Raw genomic sequence first — 4,980 nt, forward strand, 5'->3', positions numbered from 1 at the left:
AGCTTGTGTATATGTTCATTCCATACGTGAGATTGCATTAGAGCCTAATGGGAATTTCCTATATAAAGTGTTGCATGACCATGCCCGGTCCGGGGGAAAAGAACCGGACAACCATATGAGAGGTTTATATCTCACCACCTAGGATGCTTGGGGTGTGACCAACATCAACCATGTGAGAGGTTTATATCTCACCACCTAGGATGCTTGGGGTGTGACCAACATCAACCATGTGAGGGGTTTATACCTTGCCACCAGGGTGTCCGGGTGTGAACGGCATCCCCCATCCTAAGTTGGGGTTATAGATTGGTTGGATCATGCATACACATATGATATCTACTATTAGTATAGATTTACTTAAACATGTTTTGACTTCACTTTGATCATGCATCCTCATATTGTTATTCATAATGCCTATGAAACTATTTCTTGTATTTCGATTGTGTCCTTGTCTATTGTTGTGTTGCACCCCGCATACTTAGTACATTCCAAGTACTAACGCATATTTTGCCTACATGATGTCACCATGTAGGGACCGGAGCTACTCTTGATCCTTCTCTCCATTCACGTGGCTAGTACGGTGCTTATCCGAGTTGTTGGTGAGTCCTCAATGATTCGAGGGCTATGTTATGTTTCCTACTCCTATGTTTTGAGACTTTAGCTTGCAATTGTATTTTGACTATGAGGGGCCGGTAGTATGTCATGGCCCCGTCCTATCTATGTATGTAGAGGTGTGTGTTGGACAAGTATTTTGTAAATGAGCTTGACTCTTGTTCTATGATGTCATTTTGAAATGGTTTGCCCTTAGTCCCTATTTCCCGTTAATTAATGTTGAATGTACTTCCGCGACCGATGAAGTGTGATGACAAGTTTGAGAGGCTTGTTTGGGGTTCCTTCGGGTTCCTCATTCGCCATGTCACGTCTACGCCCTAGGCTTGGGTCGTGACAACTGTCCAAGAGTATGGGCTCAAGTTTAACCAACTCTCAGGTATGCTCCTCACATGGTTGCTGATTCCAGGGCTTAGATGAATAAGTTTCTCTATGGAGTGTCAGACTTAGTGAAACAGAGTGCAGGAATGCTATGTTGTTGGGAGACATGAACATCTCTAGGCTCATGACTCATGCTCAGCAGGTTGAGGGTGATAAGCTTAGGGAACAGGCTAAGGAGACTAAGAAAGCAAGAACAGGTAACTACGAGTATTCCCACCAGAAATCGGGTGGTGGAAACGCTCGCATTTTCAGCAGAAGTCTTCGACTCCAGCCCCTTCATCAGCTAGTGTTCCATCCCCCAGGTTCCGTAATGATCAGAAAGGTAGGGCGTCAGGCTCTAAGTCTCAAGGTAGTGTTTCAGGCACCAAAACCTACCCAACTTGCCCGAAATGTAGTAGAACCATCCGGGCGAGTGCCTTGCAGGTAAGGAAGCTTTGGGTGTGGCAGTCTGGTCATAGATTGAAGGATTGTCCTTCAAGACAAGGTCAAGGAGGAAATAATGGTAGAGCTCAGTCTACAACTTCAGCAGCACCAGCAGGTCGCCCGACTCAGCAGGGTAACTCTTCTGGTACTGGTGGCGGACAGCGCCAAAACAGGCTTTATGCTCTTCAGGCTCGTCAAGATCAGGAAGATTCTCCTGATGTAGTCACTGGTACGTTACGAGTCTTTGATCTTGATGTTTATGCATTGTTAGATCCAGGGGCTACTTTGTCTTTTGTAACTCCTTACATAGCAGTCCAATTCAGTGTTAGTCCAGAAACTCTTTCAGAACCCTTCTCAGTCTCTACTCCAGTCGGTGACCCAGTTATAGCTAGACGGGTATACAGAAATTGCCCTGTCACAGTCTCTCAGAAAGTCACCTCAGCAGATCTTGTAGAGTTAGAAATGGTAGACTTCGATGTCATTCTAGGCATGGATTGGTTACATTCATGTTATGCCTCAGTCGATTGTAGAACTAGGATTGTTCGTTTTCAGTTTCCCAGACGAACCAATCCTAGAATGGAAGGATAGTATCTTAGCGCCTATGGGTCGATTCATTTCTTACCTTAAGGTTAGAAAGATGATCTCTAAAGGTTATCTCTATCATCTAGTTCGGGTTAAGGATTCTAGTTCCGAATCCCCAACTCTTGAGTCAGTTCCTGTAGTCAGTGAGTTTCCAGAAGTGTTCCCAGAAGATCTTCCTGGAGTTCCTCCCGAAAGGGAAATAGACTTTGGAATTGATCTCCTTCCAGATACCCAGCCTATCTCTATCCCTCCTTACAGAATGGCTCCAGCTGAGCTTAAGGAATTGAAAGAGCAGTTGAAAGACCTTCTAGATAAGGGCTTCATCAGACCTAGTATTTCGCCATGGGGTGCACCAGTGTTGTTCGTGAAGAAGAAAGATGGTTCTCTCAGAATGTGCATTGACTATAGGCAGTTGAACAAGTCACAATCAAGAATAAGTATCCTATCCCCAGGATTGATGACTTGTTTGACCAACTTCAGGGTGCTAGTCATTTCTCAAAGATAGACCTCAGATCAGGTTATCATCAGCTTAGAGTCAGAGATAGTGACATTCCGAAGACAGCCTTCAGAACTCGGTATGGTCATTACGAATTTGTAGTTATGTCATTTGGACTAACCAATGCTCCAGCTTTCATGGATTTGATGAACAGAGTGTTCAAGCAGTACTTGGACTTGTTCGTTATCGTCTTTATTGATGATATCCTCATTTACTCTAGGAATGAGGAAGAACATGCGAGTCATTTGAGAGTTGTTCTAAACTCTCAAAGATCGCCAGTTATTTGCAAAATTTAACAAGTGTGAGTTTTGGTTACAATCAGTTGCCTTCCTTGGGCATATTGTGTCTAGTGAAGGAATTCGAGTAGATTCCCAGAAGATAGAAGCAGTGAAACAATGGCCCAGACCTACCTCTGCTACAGATATCAGAAGTTTCTTGGGTCTAGCGGCTATTACAGACGGTTTGTGGAAGGATTTTCATCCATAGCCTCTCCATTGACTAAGTTAACTCAGAAAAAGGTTAAGTTCCAATGGTCAGATGATTGTGAGAAAAGCTTTGCAGAACTGAAAACTAGGTTGACTACAACTCCTGTCTTGACTCTACCAGAGGGTTCAGATGGTTATGTGATCTATTGTGATGCATCCAGAGTCGGCCTAGGTTGTGTGTTGATGCAGCGAGGTAAGGTTATAGCTTATGCTTCTAGACAACTTAAGGTACATGAGAAGAATTATCCAACTCATGACCTCGAGCTTGCAGCAGTGGTGTTTGCACTCAATATTTGGAGACATACTTGTATGGTGTTCATGTAGATGTGTTCACAGACCATAAGAGCCTTCAGTATGTATTCACCCAGAAAGAGTTGAATCTTCGCCAGAGAAGGTGGCTTGAGTTCCTCAAAGATTATGATATGAGTGTGCATTACCATCCGGTAAGGCAATGTAGTAGCAGATGCTCTTAGCAGATTATCCATGGGTAGTGTAGCACATGTTGAGGAAGAAAGAGAGAGCTAGCAAAGGATGTTCACAGACTTGCTCGCCTAGGAGTTCGTCTTATGAGCATATCAGATGGTGGTGTAACGGTTCAGAATGGGGCAGAATCTTCTTTGGTAGTAGAGGTTAAGGAAAAGCAAGATAGTGATCCAATCTTGCTTGAACTTAAGGGTGCAGTCCACAATCAGAGAGTGGAGGTTTTCTCCCAAGGGGGAGATGGTGTACTTCGCTATCAAGGTAGATTGTGTGTTCCTGATGTGGGTGAATTGAGACAACATATTCTCGCAGAAGCCCACAATTCCAGATATTCTATTCATCCAGGCGCCACTAAGATGTACCGTGATCTGGGAAGTCTATTGGTGGAATGGTATGAAAAGAGATATAGCAGACTTTGTGGCTAAGTGCCCCAATTGCCAGCAAGTCAAGGTAGAACATCAGAAACCAGGAGGTATGACTCAAGAGATTGACATTCCTACTTGGAAGTGGGAAGTGATCAACATGGACTTCATCACAGGTTTACCTCGTACTCCGCAGACAACATGACTCCATTTGGGTGATTGTTGATAGGGTTACTAAGTCTTCTCGCTTTTTGGCGGTCAAGACTACAGATTCGGCGGAGGATTACGCCAAGCTTTACATTAATGAGATTGTGAGGTTGCATGGGTTCCTTTGTCTATCATCTCAGATAGAGGTCCTCAGTTTACATCTCATTTCTGGAAGTCATTTCAGAAAGGTCTTGGTACTCAGGTTAATCTTAGCACAACATTTCATCCACAGACGGATGGTCAGGCAGAGCGTACCATTCAGACCTTAGAGGACATGTTGAGAGCTTGTGTGATCGACTTCAAGGGTAGTTGGGATGATCACCTTCCTCTATTGAGTTCGCCTACAACAATAGTTACCATTCCAGCATTCAGATGGCCCCTTATGAGGCATTGTATGGGCGTAGATGTAGATCTCCAGTTGGTTGGTTTGAAGTAGGTGAAGCAGCCTTGATAGGACCAGATTCGGTCCTTGATGCTATGGAGAAAGTGCAACTCATTAGAGATAGACTTAAGACTGCTCAGAGTCGCCAGAAGTCTTATGCAGATGTGAGAAGAAGGGAACTAGAGTTCCAAGTTGATGATTGGGTTTTCCTGAAAGTGTCACCTATGAAGGGGTGATGAGATTTGGCAAGAAAGGAAGCTCAGTCCCAGATATGTAGGCCCTTACCGGATCTTGAAAAGGATTGGTAAAGTGGCTTATGAGTTAGAGTTGCCAGCAGACTTAGCAGCAGTGCATCCAGTCTTTCACATTTCTCTTTTGAAGAAGTGTGTGGGTGATCCAGCATCCATAGTGCCATTAGAGAGTGTGGCCGTGAAAGATAGCCTTTCTTATGAGGATGTACCAGTTGAGATTCTCGATCGTCAGGTTAGAAGGTTGAGAAATAAAGAAGTCGCTTCAGTCAAGGTTTTTGTGGGAGGAGGCAGTCCGTAAAGGGAGCTACTTGGGAAGCAGAAGCAA

The sequence above is a fragment of the Solanum verrucosum genome, unplaced genomic scaffold, assembly GCF_900185275.1.
Source record: "Solanum verrucosum unplaced genomic scaffold, falcon-dt-bn FXZP01000083.1, whole genome shotgun sequence".
Classification (NCBI taxonomy): domain Eukaryota; kingdom Viridiplantae; phylum Streptophyta; class Magnoliopsida; order Solanales; family Solanaceae; genus Solanum; species Solanum verrucosum.